This window comes from Chinchilla lanigera, unplaced genomic scaffold, assembly GCF_000276665.1.
Source record: "Chinchilla lanigera isolate Chin_1 unplaced genomic scaffold, ChiLan1.0 scaffold00048, whole genome shotgun sequence".
Lineage (NCBI taxonomy): Eukaryota > Metazoa > Chordata > Mammalia > Rodentia > Chinchillidae > Chinchilla > Chinchilla lanigera.
The window spans coordinates 4,947,764-4,963,883 of NW_004955449.1; the positions used below are offsets into that span (position 1 = coordinate 4,947,764).

General features: G+C 40.5%; 1 protein-coding gene across 3 annotated transcripts in view; it reads right to left on the reverse strand.

Annotated features, from left to right (window-relative positions):
- Ppig (peptidylprolyl isomerase G (cyclophilin G)) overlaps nt 1-10,693 on the reverse strand; it is a 42,710-nt gene extending 32,017 nt beyond the window's left edge. The window contains exon 1 of one of the 3 annotated variants that reach the window (XM_005393254.2): nt 10,532-10,693. The gene's annotated coding sequence lies outside the window, so the exon portion shown is untranslated. Of the gene's footprint in view, nt 1-799; nt 958-10,154; nt 10,458-10,531 lie in introns of those variants that run through there. The other 2 variants (XM_005393255.2, XM_005393256.2) reach the window with 2 other exon arrangements.
- Between the last annotated feature and the right edge of the window lie 5,427 nt (nt 10,694-16,120).

A 16,120-nucleotide genomic window follows, 5' to 3' on the forward strand; every position in this document is an offset into this window, starting at 1 on the left:
TTTTTTTTTTTTTGGTCTTTTTGAGACAGGGTCTTGCTATGCAGTTCAGGCTGGCCTTGAGCTCACTTTGCAGCCCAGGCTGGTCTCCAACTTGCAATTACCCTCCTGCCTCAGCCTCCCAAGAGTGCTGGGATTACAGGCGTGCGCCACCACACCTGGCTTGATTCCCAGTTCTAAAAAGAAAAAAAACTTGAACTCATGAAAAGTTTATTACTTGTATTTGTCTAAAGGAAATTAGGATCTGGGAGGTGAGGCAAGAGAAGTACAAGTTCAAGTCCATCCTGGACAATTTAGTGTGACCCAGTCTCACAATAAAAATATAAAGAGAGCCTGGGAATGTGCAAGTCCTGGGTTTAATCCAACATGGAAGGAAAGAAGGAAAGAAGGAAGGAACAAAGAGAGGGAGGGACGGAAGGAGGGAGGAACACTTTAAACAAATAGATCAATGTACTAATTTCCTTACTGTAGAACTATGCATGGGAATAGGGATATTAGAACATTACGCAACTTTGACCCTATTAAATTGCAAGTCAAAGGCAGGTGTAGTGGCACATGCCTGTAATCCCAACATTTAGGAGGCTGAGGCAGGAAGACTGCCATGAGTTAGGGGCCAGCTTGGGCTACATAGTCAGCTCAAGGCCAACCTGAAGTACATAGCAGAACTCCTGTCTCAAAAATAAAACAAAAGTATCAAGAGTCAGTCAAAGAATTCTCAATGTCTCTCTGCCCCAAATTTGACAGAGATTCTATGCAACAAACAATTAAAAGGACAAAAGTCAGCAGGCATGGTGGTACACACCTGTAATCCCAGGTATTCAGCAGGCTGAGGCAAGAAGTTCAAATGTTTGAGGCCCACGTTGGAAATTTATCAAAATTCAAACTCAAGAACAGGGGCTGGGGATTTAGCGGCAAAGCGCCTGCCTAGCAAGTGCAAGGTCATGAGTTCAATTCCTGGTACTGGAAGAAAAACGAAAAATGAAAAACAAAACAAAAAAAAAAAAACTCAAGAATAAAATAGGCCTCAGGATGTATCTCAGTGTTAATGATGCTTGCCAAATAACCACAAAGCCCATAGGTTTAATCCCCAGCATGATCATAAAAAAAGGTTTTAAAGCCATTTACTGAAACTAAAATAACTACCCTACTGTGTACCTTCACTGTAGCCTGCTCTCTCCTATAAAGTGTACTTATTTTTCTACTTTTACTTGGCACAAATTCCTTCTGCAGAGCCTGTTCCTTTTCCTACCTTTAATAAAAACTTAGCTATCATTAAAAAAAAGTGACAGCTAAAAATAAACACCAACTGTAATTCTGTTAAACAACATGAAATTACAGACTAAGAACTGTAACTATTGACTAAAGTCACTTTTTAAAAATATTTTAGTAATTTTATTGGAATTTCTGCAAAGGCAACAACATAAAAAGAAATAGATTTGGGTGCACATTGTTAGAGCTTGGAGCTGAGGCTCTTGGCTGGCCTATGGACTCACAAGTATAGGTATTGTGCTACATGAGGAGCAAAGTTTTCGCTAACACTCCAGCCCCATGGGTAGAACTTGATAGTAATCCTTGCTACAGGTACAGTGGGGAAAAAATAATAGATTTGGATTTCTTTTGATAATAGTAATTAGAAACAATGTAAAGTAAATCAGTTCATATGATAGACTACTTCTGAAAATAAGTTTAAAATTTTTTATTTTTTGATTTTATTTTAATTATTTTATTTTGCAGGGATTGCGACAAGGTCTCGCTATGCAGCACAGACTGACCTTGAACCTACTATGTAGTCCAGGTTAGCCTCGAACTTGCGGTGATCCTCCTGCCTCAGCCTCCCAACTGCTGGGACTGCAGCTGTGCATCATGATGCCCAGCACAAGTTTTTTTAATATCATAGAAAAATGTCTGTTAAATGCTAAATGAAAAATGAAATAAACTAGTATTATACAGTTAGAATTTTAAGTATTAAAAACTCATATACTGCCAGGCATGGTGGTGCACACCTGTAATGCCAGCACTCAGGAGGCTGAGGCAGGAGGATCGTTGTGAGTTTGAGGCCAGCCAGAACTGCATATCAAGACACTGTCTCAAAAAGACAAAAAACAAAAAACAAAACAAAAAAAACCCCCAAAACTCATATACTATATAGAGACAGTCACTGCAGAATTTTCCATAATAGCAAAGATTTTAAAAACAAAAAAGTAGCCAAAGCTGGGTGTGGTGGTACAAGCCTCTAATCCCTGCACTCCAGAGGCTGAGGCAGGAGGATCCCTGTGAGGCCAGCCTGGGCTACACAGTGAGTTCAAGGCCAGCCTAAACTGCATGAGAGACAGTCTCAAAAAGACAAAAGAAAAAAAAAGTAGCTAGATGTGGTGGCACAAGCCTGTAATCCCAGCACTTGGGTGGGTGAGGCAGGAGGATCGCTGAGAGTTCAAGGGCAACCCAAATTGCATAGTAAAACCCTAACTCAAAAAGACCAAAAAAAAAAAGTGTATACTACTAATAAGAATTAGTTAAAAAATTCTAATCTTATGAAATAATTACTTAGCCAACAGGAATTATATTCTTACATATTAAAATCATGTATTAGACTGGCAAAATTAAGAAGTTCTGACTTCATACATCGCTGTTTCTAGTAAAGATAGAATCCTTTGACTGCTAATTTAATAATGTATCAATACTACAGATGCATCAATACCCTTTGACTCAGTAACACCACCTCTAGAAATGTTTTATGTATATTCACACACATTTTTAAAATAAGGTATGTACAAATTACTCAACACACCATCATCTGTAGTACCAAAAGGCTATAAATCTTAACTGTCTTTGCCAGGCATGGTGGTACCTCCCTGTAATCCCTGTACTCCAACAGGAGAAGCAGGATTATAGAGTTCAAAAGCCAACCTAGACTGTACTAGCAAAATCCTGTCTCAAAAAAAGCAAAAACAAAACCCATCAAGGAAGGAAAGATTATCTAAATCATATTTATACAATATACAACATATGTATATAGGTTACACAAATCACTGTATAGCCATACAGTTCACAAAGCTTAAAAAAGCATCAGGCATGGTAAATACATGCCTGTAACCCCAGCTACTCAGAAGTTGAAGCAGAAGGATCACAAATTCAAGGTCAACATGGGCAATTTAGCAAGACACTGTTGCTAAGGTCTGAGGAGGTAGCTCAGCAGTAGAGGTCTTACCTAGTATATGGTCAAGGCCCTAGGTTCAATCTCCAGTAAAACATGCAGGCACACACATGAGGGAGGCGGGGGAGAATAGCTGCTTATGTACTGCTAGATTTAAAAAAAGAAAAGGCAAGGAAAGAACAAGATATGTTTTCTTTGTCTGTTTTTCAAAGCAGCAAAATAGTACGTATTTGTTTAATACAGAAGTGTCGGGTGGAAAAAAAAGGACAGCTAGAAAAAAGAAGTCTATATAACCTCACTTACGGTTCCAATTTTCTTTTACCACACAAAGACATTACCTATAAAAGTTATTTTAAAAATGAATAAAATGTGAAATTAAAAAGGAAGTGAAAAATGAATAAAACAAAAAAGACTGAAGACCATTTGTGCTTGAGATACTCATATTAGGTGAAAAAGCAAGTCACCTAATAAACAGTAATGACTATAGAATTCCATTTTCACACTTAGCAGTACTCAGGGGAAAAAGGCCAGGAGTTACACCAAATAGTAACAATGATTATTTTTGGATCATAGGTTTAAGAGTAATTTCTTATACAGTATAGACGTATTTTCAGAATACTAACAAAATGAGATATTTTGCCTATTAATGGCAAAGACCTTTTAAAAGGATAATCTAATATATGTACAAATGGAGAAAAAGAAGACTTTATAATATTACTAGTGACAGTATACAACTCCTTTGGAAACTTAATATTGGAAATTCCTAACTGGTTTAACTTTGAACCAATAAAACTCAAATGCTGGGAAGCTATCATAAGGAACTAACAACCTGGGCATAGTAGTACATGCCTGTAATCTCAGCACTCTGGGAGGCTGAGGCAGGAGGATCACAAGTTCGAGCCCAGCATGGGCAATTTAGTAAGACTCTGCTTCAAAAATGAAAAATTAACAAAACGGATTGGGGATCTAGCTCAGTGAAAGGACTTGCCTAGCAAGTAGGAGGCCCTGAGTTCAAATCTCAGTAAGGAAGAAAAATAAGAAGGAATTATCTGGAATTTAGAAAGCTTTCATGTATGAAGTTGGTGATTTTATTTACTTAATTTTTGTCTTTTTGAGACAGGCTCTCACTATGCAGTTCAGGCTGGCCTTGAGCTCATTCTGTAGCCCAGGCTGGTCTCAAACTCCCAATGATCCTCCTGCCTCAGCCTCCCACGTGCTGGGATTACAGGTTTACAGGCATGCACCACCATGCCCAGCTGAAGTTGGTGATTTTAGTGTTCTTAGTGACACATATCATGTCAGAAGCAACCTACCACTCAGTACTACAAAAACCATTTAAATTATGGTTTTTGGTTCAACAAAATATCATACTAAAGCAATGGTTACAACAGCAGCCACAGCATTTATTTGGTCTGAATGAGCTATAGTTACATCTGTAAAATCCAGATTTGAATTTTCCTTGAAGCAAAACTGTCACACCTGGCATTGTACCCTATTTCTGTATAGCAATAAGCATAGTGTGCTTCCATAAAATAAAGTATGTATGTTCTGGTTTGAACTAGTTCCCACTATTACCTAATAACTATTACCATTTATCATTCCCCCTAATTTCATGAACTTCATTAACTCATCTCATCTGGCTGACCTCACAAATTTGAGTAAGTGATACTGAATTTAATCTACTTTTTTCATAATGAAAATACTGTTTTAATAAAAGTCAATAAGCTCACTTAAAAAACTAGTTCATACAAGCTGGCATGTGGCCTGCACGTATAATACTAGCACTCTGGGAGGCTGAGGATCAAAAGTTCAAACCTGCCTGGGCAACATGGTAAGACTGTTTCAAAATAAAAAATTAGAAGGGCCCAGGCCCAGGATACAGCTCAATGGAAAGGCCCTGGTTTCAATCTCTAGTCCCACAAAATAAATAAACAGGTCATGCGAAAATGCACAAAATCCTAAAAGTAACTTTTTCACACTTTCATTATATTTATTTTTTTCCTATACTAATGATTATGATATTTAGTTTTTAATGTTTATCATTAATCAGTCACTTTGTCAATTTATTTATTTATTTATTTATTTATTTTTTGGTGCTGGGAATCGAACTCAGGACCTTGTGCTTGCCATGCAGGCACTTGTACTGCTGAGCTATCTCCCTGGCAGTCAGTTTGTTAATAAAGCAGTAACATGCTATATTATTAAATGCACAGATTTCTAAACTTCTGCAACAAAATACATTTTTAAAATGTCAGTAAGAAGTAACAAGTTCAACTTGTGCAGAAAATAATTGCCATACTCACCCTAAAATAACATAACAGAAGGATGCCAGCAAACAGTACAAGGATACAGGCAACTAATTATTAAATGTGATAAATGACATGGTATTTGTAATTCAGCAAACAAGTAGTGACTTTCTGGCAAGTAGTTATTTGGAATTTTCAATGTTCAGCATAGCACTAAGTCTTAAAAAGGCAGAGAGTAAATTCTTTTCAACTATTAATATACTAAGTCTGCCACTTCTGATTCCCTTGTTTAATTCCTTTTTTTTTTTTTTTTTTTGGTTTTTCTCCGGTACCGGGAACTGAACTCACGACCTTGCACTTGCCAGGCAGGCAGGCGCTTTTGCCGCTGAGCTAAATCCCCAGCCCCTCCCTTGTTTAATTCCTACATGTCCTTTAAGATTCTACTCTGGGAACATTACTCTGGTTCTTTAAGGGTTAAAAGATTCTCCCTCACTGATTTTCTTTTTTCCTTTTGTTGGAACAATGTCTCACTCTGTAGCCTAAACAGGTCTCAAACCCATCATTCCTTTGCCTGAGCCTTCTCAGTGCTGGGATTACCCAAGTGTGTCACCACACCTGGCTCCTCATTGAATCTTTCAAACATAAACTTCTATACTAAGCACAGTGCCTGGCCCAGACCCACATTACCAATTTTTTTTTTTTTTTTAGAAAGCTAGTTAATGGAGGCTGAGGCAGGAGGATCACCATGAGTTTGATGCCAGCCTGGGCTACAAAGTGAGTTCAAGGCCAGCCTGAACTGCACAACTAGCAAGACTGTCTCAAAAAATAAAATAAAATAAAATAAAAACACTAGTTAATGAGAATTAATAAAACTAAAAAAAAACCTAAAAAATAAAACTAGCTAATAATAGTTAATAAAAAATAAAACTAGTCTCTACCATTGCATTTCCCCCTATATATAGTGCCTCTATCATGCGGTATTGCTAACATTTATCTTTAGTTTGTAAATTTTCTCAGAGCCTGCCAGTAACCACCCACCAATGAAACCAAGCCCATTCCCTAAATCTTCCCACTGGGATGTATTCTATGAAGAAAAGTAGTCTCTCTTTCTGGAACCAGAGCATTCTACCACTGAATTTCAACCCTAATCCTTTTTAAAAATTTTGATAGGATTTTGCAAAATTGCGGAGGCTGGCCTCAAACTTGGGATCCCCGTCTCAATCTCTTTTTGTCGCCAGTCAACAATTTGCCATGGTGCCTGGCTACAGGTAATGATTTTCTTTTTATGCCAAATTACCACCTCTCAGTGTAACCATACGAGATAATTAAGACTATAGCAGATCTTTAAGATTACTTTCAAGGAAAGCACTTTAACAATCACACAAGCCTCTTTGATGTACTCCTGATAATAGTTCACATAGATCAAAGCAGAAATGAGAAGGAACTGCTTCAAAAACAGTACATTTATGAATGCCAAACTGCAAATAAAATCAGTAAAAACAAGCTAATATTCTGAGATGTCAGGAAGAACAACTCTGCTCTTTCATCTAATGTGATTTCCTTTGTTTCTAATAGACACAAACTGATGGGCTGACAGCAACTTAAGTGTATAGGCACTTGAGATTCTTAAATCTTCTAGAAAACTTAGAGAAAATATATAACATGTTAAAGTCAATGCTAAATAAAAATATTATACGCATATTACACATATGATCTCAGGAAGATAAAAATGTAATACAGCTATGGTTATGCATGCCTGTAATACCAACTAGTTGGGAAGCTGAGGCAGAAGGCCAAATTTGAGGCCAGCCTGGGCAACTTGAGACCCTGTCTCAAAACAATAAATAAAGGCTGGTGATATAGCTCAGTGGCACAGCAGCACAGTGCCTGCCTGGCAACACAAGGCCCTAAGTTCGATTCCAGGTACCAAAAAGTAAACAAACAACATCAAAATAAAAAATAAAAAAAATGTAAAAAGGGTTAGAGATGAAGCTCAACAATGGAGTGTTAAAATCAATCAGGAGCTCTGGGAAAAAAAAAAAAAAAATCAATGGAGTGTTGCCTATGCCAGAAGCTCTTAAGATGGGGACAGGGGGCTACTTAGTACTTCAAAGGTACACTAACACTATTCTAACCCTATGTTACTCAATCTAGTCATTCTTACATCAAAAATTTCTCTTAATACTTATAATACTGCCAATAATGCCAAGATCCAAGTGTTGCCCTACAAAAATAAAAATACAGAATATGGCATAAGAATATGGCAATCACATATACCTAAAACTTGGGGAAGACCACTGACATGTAAGCAAAATGAAAATTGAAGCTTAGGGCTAATATTAAATTTTTTTTTAAGTACATACAATACCACATTGTAGAAGATTTGCAACAAGTTCTTCATTATAGTCAATTATCTGTCATTCCTATTACAAATGCCAAGACACTGCAACACATTAGTGTACTACAAAGAAACACTGTTCTGATTTTGTTGAAATATCCTATTTGTAAAGCAACAGGGAAAAAAAATGGACATGTATTTCCTAAAAGGGGCAACAATTTAAAGAAGTGCAGACAGTGTTATGGTAACTAATAGAATTGGTCTAGCCTAAGATATTATAAATGGCTACCAATTTTCTTTTGCATAAAGAATAGATGCTATCTGACGGAAAATCTAATTTAAAATATGCAGAATACCAAAATATATATAGGCCACCTATACTGCAAAATCATAGATGCAAACACCAAAACTTTAAGAATTTAAAATAAGCCAGGTGGGGGCTGGGGATTTAGCTCAGAGGCACAGCACCTAGCTGGCAAGCGCAAGGTCGTGAGTTTGATTCCCAGTACCAGAAAAAACCAAAACCAAAAAAAATAAAATAAAATAAAATAAGCCAGGTGTGGAGGTGCATGCTGTAATCCCAGCATTCAGAAAGCTGAGGCCGGAGGATCACTATGAATTTGAGGCCAGCCTGAGCTACATAGTGAGTTCAAGGCCAAGGTGAACCTCATACTGGGACCTTGTTTCAAAAAAAAGAGTAGCTAGGCGTGGTGGCACATGTCTATAATCCCAGCACTTGGGAGGCTGAGGCAGGAGGATCACTGTGAGTTCAAGACGAGCCTGGGCTACAAAGTGAGCTCAAGGCCAGCCTGAACTGCATAGCAAGACCCTGTCTCCAAAATGACAAAAAAAAAAAAAAAAAAAAAAAAAAAAAATTTTTTTTTCAAAACAGGCCAGGCCGGCTGGAGGTGCAGTTCAGTGGTAGAGCATCTACCTAGCATGCGCAACACCCGGAGTTCAATCCCCAGGACCACACCCGCAAAAAAGCCAGGCATGGTGGCACATGCCTGGAATCGCAGCACTCCGGAGGCTGAGGCAGAAGGATCATTGTGAGTTCAAGGCCAGCCTAGAGTGCATAGTGAGGCCTTGTCTCAAAAAACAAAACAAAGTAAAACTGAAAAGAATTTGAATTTAGGCCTAACTGCACAGACCTATAATCCCAGCACACTAGGAAATGGAGGCAGGAGGATAATAAATTCAAGACCAGCCTGGGCAATTTAGCAAGACCGTCTCAAAACAAAAAATTGATTAAAAAGAATTGGGGATGTAGCTCAGTAGTAGTACAGCACTTGCACCTCTTCACTAAGAACTAAGATGGTCACTGAAAGGCGATTTTACAATTTTTAACAAACCTAAATATTTATTTTTCATAACCCAGGTGTGGTGGCACATGCCTGCAATCCAGCAGTTGGAGGCTAAGGCAGAAGGATTCCCGAGGGTTTTAGGCCAGCTTGGTCTACACAGTGAGTTCTTTTTTCTTTTTTTCGGTCTTTTTTTGAGACAGGGTCTCGATATACAGTTTAGGCTAGCCTTGAGCTCACTTTGTAGCCAAGCTGGTCTCCAACTTGTAACAATGCTTCTGCCTCAGCCTCCCAAGTGTCGGGCAGGTAAAGTTTCAAGTACATGAAAAACATGGAAGAGAAGCAACCTTTTTAGTTAGCTGCCTTTTCTGTATCTTACAGTGTGATTTCAAAATTTTAGAAACGTTCACTCCCACCTCCCCAAAGGCTGTTACAAACTAGCAATTAATCACCATCTTCGGCCACAAAACGGCAATAACATAAACACATATATATTTTTCTCCTTTCTGGTTTTAGCTTCTGCAAGTGAATACTGGCCTTACAAATTCCAGAAACATCTAGTTGTTCTTAGGACCTATTTGTGACCACTACCGGAAAAATATAGTGCTGCACTGAATGTACTTTTGTGGAGAGAAATTCAACACACAAACTGGTGCTTTTACAACGTTTCTAGAACGAGTAGGCATCCTCCTTGCCGGTGTAATTAAGACTTTGGGCCTTAAAAAGACCAAAGACAGGCCAAATTAGTTCATTTTCCTTTAAGGCGTACGGAGCTCTGAAACCATCACCTTCCTCCTAGAGCACCGTGGTCCTACCAGGCCTGCGCCGCTCGCAGCTCCTGGAAAACGTGGAAAAACTTCGAAAGAGCCAAGGTAAGGCTCTGGACCTGACTTCTACAAGAACGTGCGACAGTGTGCCCCACTGCGCTGAAGTATGCACGCGAGCAGCCGTCCTCCGAGCGCGAAAGGTCAGGGTCGGAGAAAACTGTACCCAACCTTAATCCCCGGACTCGCACTCTTCCCCGCCCTCTCTGCCCCGAACTTGACAGGACATCAGCTCGTGCCACCTCCTTCCCCGCCAGCCATCCCAGCCTCCCCCGCTGCAGCGCGCAGTCTTACGATTCTGAAGCATCAAAAAATCGGCCCCGCTGCCCGGAGTTCAGGCCGCCGTCGCTGCCGCCATATTACAGCCTGTGCGGCAAAATGCGTCAGGGAGCGAGGTGCGCGCCCCAGTGGGGAGGGCGGGGGCCGCCCGAGGAAGAGCCGTTTCCTAGGCCCCAGAGGCTGGGCTGGAAGCCGCCTACGACTGCCAAGGCCGTTCCCGGGGCCTCGGGGCCCCTGCGGGCCCAAGCGGTCTATATAGCTCGAGGGAAAGGCTGCTAACCCAGCCCGGCCTGACGCGCCAGCTCCGCCCCTCTGCCCGGGCCCTTCCCGCTCTCGTACCCGGACTGCAGCAAACGACGCCGCCAAAACAACACGGTCCTCGCGTCACCCACCTGTGCCACTAGGATGTCCTCTTCTATGGGCCTAGTCCTTCAAAACGCTTCAAATCTACCGCCGCCAGAAAAGGCGCTAAAGCCCACTAACCGCCTCCCTCCCCCACCCCAGTCCCGGCGTGGAGGGACAGCGTCGCGCCGGAAGTGCGTCACGGATCCGTGGACGGCGTCTTCCCGTGTTCCGGGTTTATGTCACCACGCCCTCCTTGGAATTACAGGATTTAGGTTTCTTAATCCCTCTGTGAGTTGACTGAGCGCTTTGTACCCATAAGAATGCCATATCGTGCGGGGTGTGAGGTACGAGGATCTCAAGTTCCCTAACCGAACCTGGGCAATTTGGTGAGACGTACATCAGGGTGAAGGCTCTGATTCAATCTCTAGTACCTGAAGGGGGAAAAAGGAGTGCCATATCGTTCCTGAAATAAAGTGCTTCATTTAATAAACATGTACTGATGCGCTGTTCAAGGTATTTGGAAAGACTGTCTACTTAAAGGAGCTCGCAATTTGTTTTTAGTAAGCCCTACCATACAAAGCCTAAAAAAAAGTAATCAAAAAAATTCTCTTTGAGGAAAAAATTGCAAAAGGCATAAATGTTTGTTACTGTTTTTAATTCTCAAGATATAGATTATATTTAGTAATGCATGTTGAAATTTAAGTGCTCTGTGAAATCGCAAACATTCCCAAATTGACTTGACATGGATGTACTGTCAAGAAGGATGCTGTCCTTTTAAAAGGAAATACCGTAAGGTCCAACAATACTATGGCTTTAAAGGATTTCTTTCTTATATAATAGATCTTAGAAGACTGGGACAGTTGAAAGGGCATCTCTGACCACGTAGTTATTCAGGGACTTGGGTTCTTTCCATTATGTTACTCTATCATACCCCAGGGTCTTGTCATTGAATGATTACAGTGTGTTGCTTTGGTTTTCAGCTGGCAGGAAGAGAAAATAAGGGGCAATGTCTCAAGGCCTAAACCCAGAAGAACTAAATCACAAGACAAATCATAATTGCAAACTTCGGGATGCTTGGCATGTACCCAGAAAAAAACAAAAAGGTATTTTAGTGGAAGATTAACAGAATTCCATTAAAAGATATTTCACAAAAAATTATTTTTACAGTCCTCTAATCCTGGTTTTTCAAGTAGTGGTTTTAATTATCTTTGACTTTAAGTGACTTTTTTGGTCCTTTTTTTTTTTTTTTTTTTTTTTTTTTGGTACTGGGAATTGAACTCAGGACCTTGCACTTGCCAGGCAGGCTCTGTGCTGCTGAGCTATATCCCCAGCCCTTTTTTGGTCTTTTTTTGAGACAGGGTCTTACAATGCAGTTCAGGCTAGTCTTGAGATCACTTTGTAGCCCAGGCTGGCCTCAAACTTGCTGTGTAGCTGAGGGTGGCCTCAAACTGGTGGTGATCTTCCTGCCTCAGCCTCCCAAGTGCTGGGTTTACAGGTGTGTGCCACCACACCCAGCTTTGAACCTTGTATAAATGGAATTATGTGGATGTACTCTTGCTTTTAGGGAATTTGTTGTTTGTTTTTATGGTGCTGGGGATTGACCTGGGGCCTTAAACATGCAGTGGTAAGTGCTTACCACTGAGCTACATCGCCAGCCCTTTGTATTTTAAAATTTTAAAACAAGGTCTTCCGAAATTGCCTAAGCTAGCTGTACCAGATGTGGTGTCCTTGCTTGAGCAGAGTAACACATCACTTGGTACTTGGCATGCAAACCATTAAAGAATTTCATCTTTACAATTCTGTTTCTTTAGAGCCACTCCTGGTACCAAAGTCTGTTTCAGTCAGAGCCTACTAGAGAAACCAATTTGGCTGGGTGTAGTGGCCCACGCCTATAATCCCAGTACAGAGGAGGCTGAGCCAAGAGGATGGCTGAAAGTTTGAGGCCAGCTTGGGCTACATAGTGAGTTCAAGGCCAACTTGGACTACATAGCAGACCCTGTCTCAAAAAAAAAGCAGATTTAATGAAAGATATACAAATATGTAAGAATTTACAAAATTGACATACAATGGACGCCACAGAGTCAGGTGTGGAAGAGTGCAAAAGTCTCCCTGCACATTACAGATCCAAAGGATCCAGTTGAAGGCTTGGAGCTCAGTGTGGTGCCACACATGACATTATACTGTATCAGCCAGAGGGTCTGTGCTGGTGACTGAAGAGTCTGTGCTGGAAGCCAGGAGATGACGTCCACGGTGTAGGCCAAGACTGGAGCTCCTCTGAAGAAACAAGCAATCCTTTGTTTGTTTCCCTTTTATACCATTCTGGCAATAATCCTCCCTAGGGTGGGTCTTCTACACCCAGAGCTCTGCTAAGCCAATTTAGCTGGGCTTTTTCTTTACTCAAATTGACACAGTCAATTAACTATCACACTGGGTTTGAACTGCTTCAACGTCTCAAGTAGCTGGGATTATAACCCTACACCACCACATCCAGTTCTTCAGGTTTTAGTTATGAATAACACTTCCATGAATTTTCTTTACCTACTGTATTGGAGCATATATATTTTGCACGTATGTTGGAGATACATAATATAGGAATATATACAACAGGAATGGAATTGCTGCAGCTTAAGGCATGGCTAGGTCCAGCTTTGGTAGATATTACTCAAGAGTTTTCCAAAGTGATTATCAGTTTATACTCTTGTGCAAACCTTTTGATGACAGTATTAGTCAGAGCTCTCGTTTCCAAATAACCAAAACCCAGCCTCAGTCGGCCTAGGTAAAAGGAATATATTGCTTCAAAAGCCAAAACGGACAGTGTGGTGACTTAAAAATATGACCATAAATTCATTTTTTTTCAGCACTGGGTACTGAACCCAGGGTCTTACACAGGCTAAGGAAGGTCTCCTCTGTTGAGCTTATCTCCTCCCACAAATTCTTTGTTATGACCTGCTTCTAATAAGCAGAATAAGGCAGAAGTGACTGTATTATTTCAGAGATTAGATCATAACGGATACTTTTATTTCTTTGTTACTGTCTCTTGGGTCACTAAGTGAGATGAAGTAATCTACCATGTCCTGAGGACACTCAAACAGAATCTGGAAAAAGCCAGAGAGGAAAGGAGGCCTCCGGCCAACAGGCATGTGGGCAGGTTATCTTGGAAGCAGATCCTCCAGCCGCGTTAAGGCTGCAGTCCTTGTAGACATGACTACAGTCACATGAGAAACTGAGAATGGCTAGCATTAAGAAATCAAATAATAACAAATGCCGGTGAAGTTAAAGGGAAAAGAACCCTTTTCTGTATGCTTGGTGGGAGTGTGAACTGGTACAATCATTGGAAATCAGCATAAAGATTCCTCAGAAAACTGAAACTAGAAATCCCATTTGACTCAGCTATTCCCTTTCTAGATATGTTCCAAAAAGAGTTAAAAGGCTTCATATTACAGTGATACTTGCACACCCATGCTTATAGCAGCACAACTCATAATAGTTAAATTGTGGAAGCAGCCTCTATTGTCCCTTGACAGATGATAAAGGAAACGTGATATTCACACACAGTGGAGAACCACTCTGCCATAAGAAGGATAAACTTGGGTCATTTGTAGGAAAAAAATGGGTATACCTTGAGACCAAATGTTAACTGAAATAAAGCAGACACATAAGCTTAAATATCTGTTTCTTTAAAGGGTCCGAGGTTAATTTTGGCTCAGTTTATTGAGGTCACATGGTTTCTTTTATATGAGAAGTTTGAATTACAAATCAAGAGCAAAATAAAAGATAATAGGTATGGATCCTTTTTTTTTTTTTAAGACAGTGTCTCACTATACAGTTCAGGCTGGCCTTGAACTTCCTAGGTAGCCCAGGCTGGCCTCAAACTCCTGACAATCTTCCTGCATCAGCTTCCCAAGTGCTAGCATTACAGGTGTGCAGCCCCCTAGCTTAAAAGATAATAGGAAGTAGGAAGATAGATATTTTTCAAATGGGAAGGGAATCAAGAGATGGGGGAAGGAGGGGAAGGGGATAAAAAAAATAAAGGAATTAAGATGTATTATGTACATGTGCCAACTCCAGAAAAGGAATGTAAACATTATATACTGCAAATGTACTAATGAAAAATTTTAAAACACAATAAAATTGACAGAAAAAAAGGAAGAAATTGAGTTGGGCATGGTGGTGCACAACTGTAATCCCAGTACTCAGGAGGCTGAGACAGGAAGATTGCTGCAAATTCAAGGCCATCCTGGGGTACACAGTACGTTCAAAGCCAGCCTGAATTACAGAGCAAGACTCTGTCTCAAAAAAAAATTGAGCCAAGACCAATTAAGCTAATTCCTAATTCCTGACCCACAAAACTATAGAAGGACAAATGTTTGAGGTCACTAAGTTTTGGATGACTTACTAAACAATAATGGATAACTGATACAGAGAAAAAAAAAGAATAAACAATATTTTGGGATCTCTTGCCTAATCCTACTTAACGTTTTTGTCATATTTATTTCTCTAAGAATGACTCATATCTTAAGAATCTGAGCCCAGGTTGGGGCTCAGTAGCTCAGTGACAGAGTTCCTGCCTAGTCTGAGTTCAAGGCCCTGGGCACTACAATAAATAAAATGCTAGCCAGGCGTGGTGGCGCGTGCCTGTAATCCCAGCACTCAGGAGGCTGAGGCAGGATGATCGCTATGCATTTGAGGCCACTCTGGGCTCCATAGTGAGTTCAACGCCAGACTGAACTACCAGCAGGACTCTGTCTCAAAAGAAAATCAATTTAAAATGCCAAGGAATTGTTTGATTAGCATAGCAGTGGCAGCCCAGAAATTTGTGCTCCCACTTACACTGAGAGAGTGTCATTTCTAGCTAACTCTTGGAATCTATGTAAGGATATGTAAATGCTTCTGGTGAGGGGAAATGCTGTGAATTATATGGAGGTGGAAATATTTATAATATGTGCTGTGCCTTTTTTCTTTTTACATTTGTCAACTGGATCAACATGAAGAAAAGTTTGGGCTTTTGGTGATTTTTTTAGAGGGTGGTACTGGGTGGAGACAACGCCAGGGCCTTTATACTTCTTTTTTTTTTTTTCTCCGGTACCGGGAACCGAACTCACGACCTTGCGCTTGCCAGGCAGGCGCTTTTGTCGCTGAGCTAAATCCCCAGCCCCTATACTTCTTTTTATTTTTTATTTTCATTCAAGTTCTTACTGAGCCACTAATTTGCCCAGGCCTGGCTCTAACTAGTGATCCACCTGCCTCAGCCTTCTAGAGTACTGGGATTACACGTGTGTACTACCTCGTCTGGCTGGATCCAGAGGTTTGTAAGGCCTGAGGTGTTATGGAAGAAACCTATGTCTTTGTCTGCTTAGAGTTGCTAACAAAATAATACCACACACTGTAAGTCTCAAAGAAAAGTTTATTTTGGTTCATTGGGCTTCCTTGAAAGTCCAAGGTAGAGAGGCTACTACATATGCTAGCAGTCATGAGGCGGTGCAGGCTATCACATGATGACAGATAAGGAGTATATGGATATCTGTTGGGCATCCTCTCTGTTTAAATGTCACTCATATTTAATGGGCTGAAAGGGATAGCTCAATGGAAGAGCACTTGCCTAGCATGCACAAAGCCTAGGTTTAGTCCCAGTACCT